General features: G+C 41.0%; 1 protein-coding gene across 3 annotated transcripts in view; it reads right to left on the bottom strand.

Annotated features, from left to right (window-relative positions):
- slc20a2 (solute carrier family 20 member 2) overlaps positions 1–14,842 on the bottom strand; it is a 70,689-nt gene that overhangs the window by 54,154 nt on the left and 1,693 nt on the right. The window lies entirely within an intron of this gene.

The following is a 14,842-nucleotide window of genomic DNA, read 5'->3' as shown; positions in this document are numbered from 1 at the left end:
TCCTACTCTCTGGATTTCCTGCCAAAATTCCAGAATAATTGAAGAGAAAATCAGATCCAAATTTTCAGGAGCAGAGAACTGAATTATGAGGTCAAATTAACTACAGAAATCTTCAACTCTCTCATCTGTGCCTCCAATTCTAAAACTGGTCACGGTTCTCACTTACTAAGAGTATTTCAAGAAAGGTTTAAAAATAACCATGGGATGCAAGAGCAATTCCTGGTAAGTTCAATCAGTACTGCTCAGAAGCAGTAGAGGGCTGTTTAAAAAGGTATATGACTATCCCAACAGACTGTTCTAACACAAGTCCATTTGAGTCTATTTTAATTCACAGTTGCTTAATTCAAATAAACTGTGACGATTTAAAAAAAAGCATCATCCCTTCTTTGGTTTTAAGGCCATGAGATTGGAACAGTAATTTAAAGAATTCCAAGTTAGCTGCACAATTTGTTAACCAAACACATCACTCAAGTAAATAAGGGGCAATCCTGTCACTGTCAAGTTTCCCAGAACACCTTTGAGGCTTTATGCATGCATGAAATGTTTTGTATACTGTTGAAAATTTGTTTCATCTCAACTTTTAAAAAAAAATTCCAATTGCATATCAATATAATCATTTCCTGAGGGCAAATACTGAATCAGTTGGCGAACACAAAGATATAGCAGTGTGAATTGCTACAGAATACACAATACCTACACAAAACAGTCACTGTATAGTTTCCTCAATAAAACAAATTGCATTTAAAGGACACTTTAACATAATAAAATATCCCAAGACGTCAGACCAAAAATCTACACCATGCCGAAGGAAATCTCCTGCTTGGTAGAGTTAATGTTCAACAAGAGCAAGATTGGGCTTGACATCAAACTGCCCGAAGCAGGACCCTCACCTGGTGGAATGCTGGTTTATCCCCCAGTATATCCAACTGCACGTGAGCCTCAATACTAACCAAATGTTAACATCTTCACCTGCTCACTAATTCAATTAATTTCTAGAAGAACAGAATAAAAAGCCAAGTTCCAAATATGAATGCCAGACACTTCAGCCACAACCCAGATGGTATTTGCAGTTTTTCCACCCAGGGACATGCAGTGGAAATCTCGATTGCTGAAGTACTTTACCACAAGAACCGCAATGGTTCAAGAAGGTGGCCCACCAACTATATTTTCTTGGCCAATTACTGATAGGCCTTTCCAGGCATACATTAAGAAATAAATAGTCAAGCCACTAGGTGGAGCTCCATACAACTGAACAGAGATCACAACACAGAAAATGAAAGCGCATAGATCAAAAGAGTGCAAGGCACAAAGAGCAAATGAGAATGTGGCCCAGTTTCAAGACCAATACTGCTGGATCAACCACGGATCTATTCTTCGCCCTCTTAATTCTTATTCAGATGCTGCTCCTCAACATTAAATTAACCAAGTACCATTTTTGTCAGAGTCAAAAAACTTTGGTCCCTGGTCACAAACACCACTATAAAGGTTTTTAAAATTGGAAAACCAATCATGGGGCACTTGTGATTTCTATACTTCCCTAGGCATGGTGTTAGTTTCTGGTCTGACATCTAGGGATATCTTATTGTGTTAAAGGTGTGCTATAAACACAACAGTAAATATCAGTGTAGAAGACGATTCAATCATTGAAGGCACAGTTTTAGGTTCTAAACCCGACTGCAGAGATTTGAATACAGGATCCAAGCTGACACTTCAGTGCAATACTCCACTGTCAGGAAGTGCTTTCTCTTGTACAACCCATTAAACCAAGACCACTTATCTCCCTAAAATTCTCAGCACAGAAATTAGTGGATACGAATATTGAAAGTTATGGATGGGAATCAAAAAAAGTTGTGAAAATGCAACTAATTCCTCAGCACCCTTTAGGGAAGGTAAACTTCCCCGTATACAGTATCTATTCAGAGCTCTGTCACATGGAGAGATTACTAGGTGGACAAAGGAAAATATTATGTTCTTAAAGCCTCCTTGAAAAAAATTATATCATCTGCACTGAACCCTGAGAATACGGGACCCATGACTGCTCAGGAGCATTAAATATGACCTGACAACCTTGATTTCACAGAAACCCAATGCAAATAGTTAAAGCAGGGCACCTCACAGATTACCCATTCACCAGTCTGGGCAGGCACCTCCTGCACCATCTGTAGTAGAGTATACAGCTCTCATTGCCTCATCTCACAATCCACAGAAATGTCGTGCAATCAAGTCATCCTCCATCCTGAACAAACACAAAAGAAAATGAATAAAAGGGACCAAGATCCATGCCATTTAGGTAAAACAAACATTCTATGAAGTGACTTAGAAAATCAACGCACTGTCAGTGCAAGTAGTGATTAATGTGTTCAATCCCAAACACATCAATTATAGCCCACCTGATTAAGCCTTTACCTACATTGCATTTCTCTACTAACATTTTCAAACCTTTCCTCAGTCTGGTCATGCATTGCCAAGTAAACCAAAGTATTCAAAAGAGAATGTGTTACTGCGTAATGGGAAAGGCTAGGGAAAAATAACATCACAATCTTCAAATACTTCTGCCTTTTTAGCTCATTCCCTGCCTTTGGCATAGAAATCAAAATAGCACTGTCATTGGTTCAAATATAAAAAAGCCTTTCAGAAGCTACTGATCATTACTTATAAATAGGCACAAGTGTTTTTGTACATATTCCAAAATTTTCTGGAAAAAGAGTTGTGGCATTTACACAACTCTTCTCAGTGCATTATAGGTCAATTAGAGCAATAATGGAAAATACAGGTCTAGCTCTAACTTGTGCGTCCACAATACATATTAACATAGTTGGAGTCATTCAAAAATAAATGATTCATGTTTTACTGTAGTAGATTAATTCTTATAAAAAACAGAACGAAATGTATTTAGACACTACCTCAAGTTCAATATCATTGAGTGAGCTTTTAGCTCAGTGACAGCATTCCTTTCCCCCCAGAACCAAAAGGTGCAGGGCTTACCAAGTCCAGTGTAAGGAATTCAGATCTCCTGATCTGACACGTGCATCACCAATCACACTCATCCAAACACCATCATCGTGCCCAGCTCCCTTTTCACATGCATCATGAAACACTTCTGCACTTAGGACTTATCACCACAGGGATGTTTCCAGTTGTGGAAGGAGCATTCTTGTCAGAGACTTAAACTGTTAATCAGTCTCAGAACCTTTCCACCATTCCACACTGTTTCCAAGGAAAGTTGAGAGGATTAAAAAAGGTACTTTAATGCACACTTGTACAAATGGACAATTCAGACAAGGTCCAACACACAAACAATGCTGGAGGAACTCAGCGGGTCAAGCAGCACCTGACCCGCTGAGTTCCTCCAGCATTGTTTGTGTTCGAGATTTCCGGCAGCTGCAGTCTCTCGTGTCAGACAAGGTCCACCCTTTTTGTCCCAAAGTGATAGTGCTAGAGGGCTTTTATTAATCACAAATTATAGAAGTTATGATGCTCCCACAATGGAGCAGAGTAGGAAAGTGGGATTAGTCTGGAAAAAAAAATGCACATGCACTTCCTCCATCCTGGTCTATTGCATTCAGGGCTCAAACGTGGCCTCCTCAGCATCGGCAAGACCAAGGGTAGATTCGACGACCATTTTGCAGAGCACCATGCTCCGTCCATCTTGAGCTTCTCGTTGCATGTCATTTTCACTGCTGTTCTCTTTCCCATACCATCCTGTTCGTCCTCAGCCTTCTCCACTGCCAAAGTGAAGCCAAGTGCAAACTAGAAGAACAGCACCTCATTTGCCAGTTGGGTGGCCTACAACTCAATAGTATGAACATTGAATTTTCCTGTTTCAGGTAACCCACTCCTTGTGTTTCTTTCCCACCCCCATCAGTTCACCCAGGGTCTCTTCCTTCATTCACCTTTTCCATCCCCTGCCCGCCCGCGCCCCCCCCCCCCCACCCCCGTTACCTAGACATCACCCTCTCCCACGTGGTTCCATCTGCCCATCACCCACACAGCTATCCACCTGGGTTTCTTCTCCCTTTGTTCACCTTTCCTTTCCCCTTCCCTACCCAATTTCATCTGCCATCATCTCTCTCATCTGTTTCCACCTATTATCTTCCAGCCTCTGTCTCAACAGTCCCTCCTCCCCCACCTGGCTCCATCTGCCTACCATATGCCCTCCCCTAATCTGGTTCCACCCAAGACCTACCAGCCTCTGACTCACCCCTCACTTTCACTTGTATATATTGGCTATCTTCCCTCTACACTCAGTCCTGATGCAGGGTCTCAACTTGAAACATCAGCTATGCCTTTGCCTCCACAGATGCTGCTTGACTCACTCACTTCCTCCAGCAGTTTGTTTTCTTGATCCAGTCTAGCAGTTACGTCCTTCAGGATCCAGCCATTTCAATCAGCAATAGCACTTGAGACACATTATTGGTTTCAAAAGATGGTTAGCACAGACTTGGAGGTTTAACCCAAAGTGAGAATCAGTTGTACTTCCGAAGTATCATTCATCCAGTAGAATCCCAATTTTGATTAATTTATCTTAGGGGACACAACCAGGTTATGACCAAGTTCAATTAAGCAATTGCTTGACTAATTTTAGGTAATGCTCCTTCCACTTGGACACCATTCCCCAAATGTTGTCATAAAGGATTTGCAGGGTCAGAGCCATCCTGATCAAAAGCTTGATTTATTGCCAATCATTCCATGCGACATTTCCTCATTTATATATCAAGTGGCTTGCTAGTACTCTTTGGAGGACAGAGTTTGCTGCACATTATTGAATTAAAGTTTCCATGCTGTGCCTCTGAGAGTCTGTGTTGTACTTGTATCAGAGTCATAGAGATATAGCACAGAAAGAGGCCTGTCGGCCCGAGTCCTTGCCAACCAAACAGACTAGACCCTTCAGGGAATAGTAGGTTCTGATCTCGAATAATATTAGCGAACCAGTTACATATTAAAAATTTTGGTCATTTGTGTGATGCCAAAATACCAGATTGATTGAATTCAATTTCACAACCAGCTGTAATGGGATTTGAAAACCTCAGGTTGTTAAATCCAATGTCACTAAGCAAAAGTATCACATCACCACAAAGTGACTCTATATGCAACTGACACCTTAGCTTTGACAAGAACAATGCATTCTTGGTTTCTGTAGCAGATGCAATACACTGGATTAGAATTCCAAAGATGAATTCAATCACAGGAAATACTGATTTGGGCCAGAACAATTCTCAGACATGTCAGGAAAACAAGTTGCATTTTCAAAATGTGCCACTTCAAGGGACAACTGATAATCCTAGAATTGACCTACATTCAAAACTTGTAGTTTAGCCAGTTGTGAGAAACAGGAGTAGCCGTGAGAACCAGGAGCCAGAAGTACAATTTTGAAAATCAGTAATAAAGCGTCACTTTGCAAACCACAATGAAACATTAGCATCGACAAAATAATGAAATCCACTTTTTCCCATGTCAAGTCACTCATCGCCAGGCATCAGAGCAAATCCACAACTTCAACAAATTAACCCACGTAATCCTCTACCCAGATGGTGCTCAAGAAATATACTGGATGAATTCTGCTGCTCAAACGTTCATCCGATAAGCACCTGTTCGGGTCACCTCCTCCAGTTTAAGAATATTACCTCACTTGGAGCAGCAATATGTTGACATAAATGCACAACTTGGTTCCAGGAGACTGTGAAGACAGTTACAATCCAAAGAGAGCCAGCTTAAAGTAAACTCCCAGCTATCGCAACTACTGTTCGTCCCACCCTGACTCCTGCATTTATTCTTTATTTTATCTTTATTCCATTCTCCCAGTTCCTGCATCTCTATCACATTTGCTCCGACGATGAGATTTTCCACACAGGTGCCTCTGAAATGCATTCTTTCTGAACCGTGGCTTCCCCTCCACCATTGTTGACAAAGTCCTTTACTACATCTCATCCATTTTCCGCAATTCTGCTCTCAACCCCTCTCCTCTGGGACAGGGCAATGAAAGAGCTCCTGGTCCTCACCTTCCACCTCACCAGCCTACACATTTAACAGATCATCCTCTGCAGTTTCCAACACCAAAGAGATTCCACCAATAATCACTTTTTCCCTTCTCCTCCCCTTGTGGTATTTTGCAGGGATGGTTCCCTTCATATCTCCTTGGTCTAGTCTTCCATTCCCACTAATCACCCCCCTTCTTACGACACCTTCCCTTGCAACCACACGTGATGCAACACTTGTCCTTTCACCTCTTCCCTCCTCACCATCTAGGGACCCAAACAGTCTTTCCCAAGTGAAGCAGCAATTCCCTTGCACTTCTTCCAATCTGGTGTACTGCATTCAGTGTTCACAATGTGGTCCCAAATGCAGATTGGGCAATTGCTTTGCAGAACACTTGCATTCATTCCGCAGGGGCAACCTTGAGCTTCCCATTGCCCGCCACTTTAATTCCTCATCCCACTCTAACCACTTGGTCTGTCACCTCCTGTACTGCCTGTTGCAGCGGAATAGTGAATGGCTGTTATCCTTTGGGTGGTGAGACAGGAGAAGGGCAAGCTTGAAGAAAATAATAAAAAACAGAAATTGAAAAGACAGGGATATGACACAAAATGCAGGTAACATCAACCAAACAGGAGGTGAGGAGAGAGTGATTACCTTTAACATCACGACAGCATTTGACCTACTATGGCATCAAGAAGTCCTGTTAAAACTGAAGTCAACAGGCATCAAGGAATCATACCTCACACAAAGAAAGGTGGAATGCGCTGCCTGGGATGGTGGTGGTGGAGGCTGATACGTTGGTCAAGTTCAAGAGATTGTTAGATAAGCATATGGAGGAATTTAAGATAGAGGGATATGTGGGAGGAAGGGGTTAGATAGTCTTAGGTGTGGTTTGAAGGTCGGCACAACATGGTGGGCCGAATGGCCTGTATTGTTCTATGGTTATTGATGAACAATCATCCCAGTTCCAGGACACCAGTTCCTCAGGATAGTGTCCTCGCCCAACCACCTTCAGCTGCTTCATTAATGTCTTCCCTATCATCATAAGGTGAGGTGGGAGTGTTCGTCAATGATTGCACAATGTTCAACTCCATTCCCAACTCCTCAGCAAATGAAGCAACCCATGACTGCATTCAGCATGATTTAGATAACATTCAGCATTCATTGATAAGTGGCAAGCAATATTCATGCCGCAATGGTGATCTCTAAACAAGAGAGAGACCAACTACCTATCCTTTTTCAATAGCATTACGATCACGATTCCCCATCATCAACATCCTGGTTGCCATCAACCAGAAACTCATTTTACCCACCCACTAATACCATGGCTACAAGAACAGATCAAAGATCGGGTATCCTATGATGAGTGACTCACCCGACACCCCAATACGTAACTACGAGGCACAAGCACACTGGAATACTCTCACTTTCTTGGATTACTGCAGCTTCAAATCTCTCAAGAAGCTCAACACTATCTAGGCCTAAGTACTTAAATGTCAACCCATACTTCACCCTAAACATTCATTTCCTTCATTACCAGCACAGCAGTCACTCACTTAAGCAACTCTGACAGCAGCTCCCATGCCTACATCTTTTATAACCAAGGGCTAGGGCAGCAGATGCCAAGGAACATCACCATCTGTCCCTTCAAGTTCAAGTCAAGTTTATTGTCATGTGCACAAGTACAGTGAGGTACAGGTACAATAAAAAAATTGCTTGCATACTGTCTTGGAAATGTATCGGGGCAATTAGGAACAGCCTTTCCAGCAACATCAATACCCTGAAAAATGAATGAAAAAAAATCATTGCGCACTGGAAAGCAGCAATGTAGGGTGGCAGAGTTGATGTTATGAATGGAAAATAGATTGGACTAAGTTCTTCTAATTTCTATTCCTAGGCCATTCAAATTAAAGATACTGTTATATCACTCTGTCAATGTTCTCTTATTAGGAACTGCCCATTTCTTGGAAAATCATGTAATTGTATTCAGCAAATAGCCATTTGCAGAATATCCCAAGGTGAGCCTATGAAAGCAGCAGGGGTTAAAAAGCAATGGCTCAAGTTACTACATGTAACACTTCCTCTTCCTGCATCCAGCTACACAGATTCCCCACCTCCTCGATTCTCCCCCCCACCCGCAACTTCCCCAAATGACAGCAAGTGAACAATTTCACCTTTCTGAATATATTTCTAAAAGCAGGTGGATACATCAGGATTAAGGGCATAAACTACATTACCAATCTGTGGTATTACCAAGTAAGACAGTTAGTCTTTACAGCAGATAGGTTTAGTAGTCACAAGTTCATTTTGAACATATAGAAAAGCAAGAAAAGTCAAGATACAGTCACCAAATTAAACAGACTAGTTTCCCCTGTTCCAGGTCTTAGTCAAGCATTTTACTGAGACATATAGACTAAAAGTGAAAAATAACTTCTACAACTCCAAAGTAACCAGAAATACTCTCAGCCCATTTAATCCTATCCCAAGAAAATAAAACTTATTCACACATATTATACTTTTTCATATTGAATTTCCTTTCAAAGGCAGAAACAGGAGTGGCCCATAAAACCCATCAAGCTTTTTCTACCATCCAGCTGAATCATGGTTTAATTGAGGTATCCAACTCTCTCCCACTGCCAGCACCTCCCTCATTAAGAACTGACCTAATATCAAACATCAACAATTGTTTCCCTCCACAGATGCTGTACGACCCACCAAGTTCCTCCAGCAGATTGCTTATTGCTCTAAATACCACCATCTGCAGTCTATTTTGTCTACATGATATCAATTATTATTTATTGAAGAAGAGGTGCCTAACTTTTAATTGACTTCTGCATGTAGCTGTGTTTGGGCTGTTGGTTACTCAACTCTTAACCAGAAGCCTGAACTGATAAACCAGAGAATAAAGACCTCCAATTTAATTAGTCTGCAAAAGCTGACATCAAAGTAATGACCCAGCTGGTTAATTATTAATGGACCAGATCATCCTCAGACCAGCCCATCACTTACCACCCCTGTTTTACTGCAGCTCCATAGTGCTTGCAGTCTGGCTGCTGCAGCCATCCCACAAAGTGGAGTGGCCTGCAAGCAGCAGCTCAGCCTTAAACCGCAGATCCTGAAGGCCACTCCAGGTCAGTTTCGTGGGCTATTGACAGGCCTTTGAACAATTTTAAATGACTCTGACAATCTATAAAACAAAAGCCACTCAAATGGATTTAAATTGTTAAAATTTAAAAAACTAACACCAAAGAACACTTTCAGTGCTAGAAATACAAAACATATTTAAAAAAATGTTTTATCAGTAATGGTTTTCAACTAGATCAGTGACTTTGTTCAAATTAGTTAGATTACACTGCATACCCCAGCCATAGCTGACATATAGTTAAAGGGATTAGGTTCAGCATACATACTCATGCCTTGGACTCTGCGTTAGCACCAGACTTCCAGCAAGTTCCTGACTTCACGTTGCAAGGTGCAGGTGGTGATGTCAGGAATGACCTCAACCGCACAGTGAAAGTAGCTGGAAGTTTTCTATAGAACCGCCAGCCAAAAAAAAAGGCGGTACATTTGGGGAAGGGATCTTGCCATACCTACAGTCTGTCCCAAACACAACTACACCAACATGGCTGATTCTTCACTGAACTCTTAAATAGCTCCAGTAAATAACGCAGTTGTATCAAACTACTAAATTGGTTTATCATTGTCACATGTACCAAGGTACAGTGAAAAACTTGTCTTAAATACCGTCCACACAGATCAATTCATTATAATGGTGCATTGAGCTAGTACAAGGTCAAACAATAACAGAATGCAGAATAAAGTGTTACAGTTTCAGAGAAAGTGCAGTGCAGGTAGACAATAAGGTGCAAGGCCATATCAAGGTAGATTGGGAGGTCAAGAGTCCACCTTATCGTACTAGGAAACCGTTCAATAGTCTTAATTCTCTACCATTTTTGAACTCTCTCCCTAACCAAGCTTGATCACCTGACCTTCTAGCTTAGTCTTCATTACATTTTTGTAGAGAATATGGGAAGGGAACTCCACAGCTTGGTTCTAGATGGCCTTAAGTGCGTCTTTTGTGGCGCTAGTTGTGGTAAATCATGTGCAAGTTGTGGTTGGGTACTGTGCATGCATTTGGGACTACATGGTTAAAGTGACCCATGGCAACTTGCTGATCCATTTTTGAAAAAAAAATCTGACATTAAAAAGTATTGAAAGTTTCTAGATGGACAAAGGAATGATTTTCAACAGGAGCCTGTAGGAGGAAGTGCAAAAGGAGCATGTGTGGAAGAATGCAATTTAGATGATTGCAGGGTCAGAGGAGTTTGTACAGAAACAAAATTAACAGAAGAAGATCAATGTCTCCATAAAATTTGTCCCACATCATAAATGAAGCATCATGATTAGACCCACCCACTCCCTCCCTCAATAAAAAAAAGGTAGGATGGGGCAGACCAGGGAGCATTTGAGCTACAATAGATAGGCATCTGTAGATCCAACAGCCAAAAAAGCAACATAAGTTGTCAAGTTAAGAAACTTTCTACCACTGCCCCCCACCGAGATTTGCAAGTAGTTTACACACTCCTTTCAGAAAGTGAATATGTGAACCACTCATAAAAACACTAGCAATCCAAACCTGGATAATTTTTCTTGGTCACAGTCCTTCCATCCACAAATACGCACAAGCGAAGGGTGTAGTGGCAACACAGTACCAAAAATTTATGAAGCTGCTCACCTAAACTTTAACCTATAGTTTTTACTAAACTTTTTGGGGAGAATAGCCACTTTCAATATATTAAATGAAAGTAAGAGTAAATATTAATAAACAAATAATCTCAAGTATCTGTTGGATAAGTAAAGCACAAGAAATAAAATATGCAAATTGGTATCACAAATTCAACCTGAAGGCTATACTGCAATAACTAATACAAGAGTTGTCTACAAACTGGGTGTCACTGAACAGTTAATATTCCATGGCATGGGACTTTTAGAAACTACAATGAGTTGGGAAAAGAGAAATAGCACACTATTCATAAAAGACAATTAGGAAGATGCATACTTGGTAAGGTTGATCAGACAGCAAAAATCAAATGGATTTACTAGTACAGCAAAAGATGCAGTAACTTGTTGGTTATGAACTTTCTGATAGAGCTATAGTGAAGCAAATAAGTACAGATATTAGTGAAGCATGTACAAGGTGCATTAATAGAGATTTTCAGCATTGTTCACGATCTCAAGTAGTATCAAACAAGAGAAACAAAGGACTGCAGATGCTGGAATATAGATGAAAAACACTATGATGCTGGAGGAACTCAGCAGGCCAGACAGCATCCATGGAGAAAAGCAGGCGGTCAACATTTTGGGTCAGGACCCTCCTTCAGGAGGGAAGATAGGAAAAGGGGAAGCCCAATATATAGGAGGGAAAAGCAGAGCAGTGATAGGTGGACAAAAGAGTGGAGGCAGGTTGGGCACAAGGTGGTGATAGGTAGATGCAGGTAAGAGACAGTGATAGGCAGGTGCAGGGGAAGAGGGGAGAGTAGGTCCACCAGGGAATGAGTCAAAGGAGGAAAAATTCTGCATCTGCATCTCCCCATTGCCAGTCACTTCAACTCCCCCTCCATCACAGATATGTCAGTCCTTGGCCTCCTCCACTGCCAGAATTCCAAATGCAAACTGGAGGAACAGCACCTCATTTTCCTTCTTGGAACCTTGCAGCCTAATGGCATGAACATTGAATTCTCCCACTTTTAAGTAATCCCCACACCCACCCTCAACCATGCCTCTTCTTTTCTTCCCTTTCCTAGCCCCTCTCTTTTTCTACCCTTTTTCCCCCTCCTTATCTTTGACCCATCCCTCAGTGGATCTGCTCTCCCCTCCACCCCCACACCTGCCTATCACTATCTCTTACCTGCATCTATCTATCATCACCTTGTGCCCACCCTGCCCCCCCTCTTTTGTTCACCTATCACTGCTCTGCTTTTCCCTCCTATATATTGGGCTTCCCTTTTTCCTATTTTCAGTATTGAAGAAGGGTCCTGACCTGAAATGTTGACCGCCTGCTTTTCTCCACAGATGCTGCCTGGCCTGCTGAGTTCCTCCAGCATCATAGCATTTTTCATACTCAAACCAGGTTTGATAAACATGGAGATATTGTGGTAGACAACAAAAGTGATAGGGTGGACAATTCCCCAAGTGGTGTCCCTGGAACTAAGGGTCAACAGTCTCAAAATAAAGTTTCAGCTGTTCAGGATTGAGATGAAAAGAAATTTCTTCACCTAGAAGGTGGTGAATCTTTGGAATTCTCCAGTCAAGAGGGCTGGAAGAGGCTCAGACACTGAGTCTATTCAAGATAGAAATTGATTGATTATTCGACAAAGCGAAGCAAGGGATATGGGATTAGTTCAGGAAGGTGGCACTGAGGTAAAAGATCAGCCATTATTTTATTGAATGACAGTACAGCACAAGGGTCCAAATGCCCTACGCATGTTTCCATTTCTCATGAAAAGAACCTCAAGACATCCCAATGCACTTAATAGCAAGAAATATAGTCAGATAGGAAATATGGATGATAATTAGAAAAAACAGAAAAATCATGTTTAACTAATCAGTTGGACTTTGAGGATGTGACTTGTAGAATAGATAAGGGGAGAATCCGTGGATGTGGCGTATTTGGATTTTGAAAAGACTTTCAATGAGATCTGCATGGAGCTGGAGATAATATATTGACATGAATTGAGAATTGGTTATTGAACAGAAAGCAAAGAATGGAAATATGCAAACTTTATCAGATTACCAAGCTGTGATTAGTTGGGGCATTGCAGGCATCGATGCTTGGGCTCTAGCGACTCATTATCTGCAGTAATTTGTCTGAAGGGACCAAGTATCATATTTCTAAATTTGCTTACAATAATAAACTGGGGGTAGCATGGAAAACAATGTAAAGAGGCTACAGACAAGCTAAATGAGCGAGTGTGAACATGACAGATGCAGTATAATGTGGGAAAAATGTGATGTGCACAAGGAGATACATTGAGAATTTGTTAAATGGCGAGAGACTAGGTAGTGCTGATGTTCAGAAGGATCCAGGTGATTTCATACACAAGTTGCTGAAATGCTAATGTAAAAGCTACTGTTTGTGGAAGTACATAATCTCAACATTAAAGTCTGAAAATTGATCTAATTTTTAGGGAGGACAAATGGGTATATTACCCTTTATTATGAGAGGATTTGAATATACAAGGAAGGAAATCTGGTGCAATTGTAAATAGCCTTGGTGAGACCACACCAAGTGTATTTTGTACAGTTTTGGACTCCATATCCAAGAAGGAAGAGAGAGTATTGCGGCGAAGGTCACTTGACTGGCTCCAGGGACAGGTGGCTTTGCTGAATGAAGAGAAATCAAGTAGAGTGGACCCTGTATTCTCAAGACTTTAGAAGAACAAGAGATTGCAAAGAAATATACAAAATTGTTTAAAGATTAGATTCAGAAATTATATTTCCCATCATGAAACAGTTTAAGATGAATAATCACACTCAGGATACAGAGAATGCCATTTAGGATGGGATTTCTTCACTCAGAGGGTGATGAATCTTAGGAAATCCCTTCACCAGAGTGTTGCGTGGACTCAGTCATTGTTCATTCAAAACAGACTGATAAATTTTTGGACATTAAAGGAATCAAGGCATAAAGTTGGAAAATAACACTATGGTAGATGATCAGCCACAACCTTAATGAATGGAAGAGCAGGTTCAAATGGCTAGATGCCCTACTCCTAATCTTAAATTCTTCAAATTTATGCACAGCAAACTGTCAAACAACAGGTATAATGATCAATATTACAACTGTATTGGTGACATTGTGCAAGGGGTATGTATTGGCGAGGACATTGGGGATTAACTCCATTCTTTTTGAAATGGTGTACACAATCTCTGATACTGCAACACACCCACACTGTTGTTAGTATCAGTCTAGATTTTTGTATTTATAGTTTCCAGAGTGGTACAAATGCAGAACCTTCCAACTTATGACAACATAAGAGGTTATTCAGCCCATTAGGTGCATGCCAACTCTCCAGAGAACTATCCCATTCACCCTCTCATTTCCCTGTAGCCCTTCTAGTTTATTCTCTCACATATGCACATCAACTCTGATTCTTTTGCCTACAGTAAAGTGCAATTACAATAGCCATTTAACCTGTAATGTGGGAGGGCACCAGAACACTGGGGGCACATCTGCACAATAACAAGAGCAGAAACTGCAGCAACAAAATCTGGTGGATGAACTCAGCGGGTCGAGCAGCATAGGTGGGGTGAAAGGAATTGTCAATGTTTCGGGTTGAAACCCTACATCAGGACTGAACTGTAGAGTATCTGAAATCAGGATTGAACTCTGCTCCCTGGAGCTAGGAGAGAGCAGCATTAATTAGCTACTGTGTTACCATTAGGTTTAGCTAAAAGTGCTACATATTAAGCCATAATAGATAAATAGTCACACAACAGAAGCAGAATGTAAGTAAGGCAATAAGCTTGAAAACCTTAAAAGAAGAATCTATCTCAGAACTGACAAAAGATTTTGTGATGAGTGATAAAGCAGAACGTTAATCTGATAAGAGTACCCTGAAGACAGTCATCATAACATCAACAAATTTGACATCTGGTTTGAAAACTATAAATGGAGAATCTCAAACCAAACTTTCTAATTAGTTATGGCTAACTTTAAAGGATAAATGAATGCAAATGAATACAAATCATAGCACTGCAGGTGCTGGGTATTTTAAATAAAAGAAGAGATAAAGCTAGAAGATTTTAGCAGGTCAAGCAGCATTTATGGAGAAATGTTCAAGCGCAAAGACATCATTAGAATATT

Source organism: Pristis pectinata, chromosome 7 (genome assembly GCF_009764475.1).
Source record: "Pristis pectinata isolate sPriPec2 chromosome 7, sPriPec2.1.pri, whole genome shotgun sequence".
In the NCBI taxonomy this organism is placed as follows: domain Eukaryota; kingdom Metazoa; phylum Chordata; class Chondrichthyes; order Rhinopristiformes; family Pristidae; genus Pristis; species Pristis pectinata.
The sequence above is the reverse complement of the archived record's forward strand: the minus strand, read 5'-3'. Positions and strand labels throughout refer to the sequence as shown.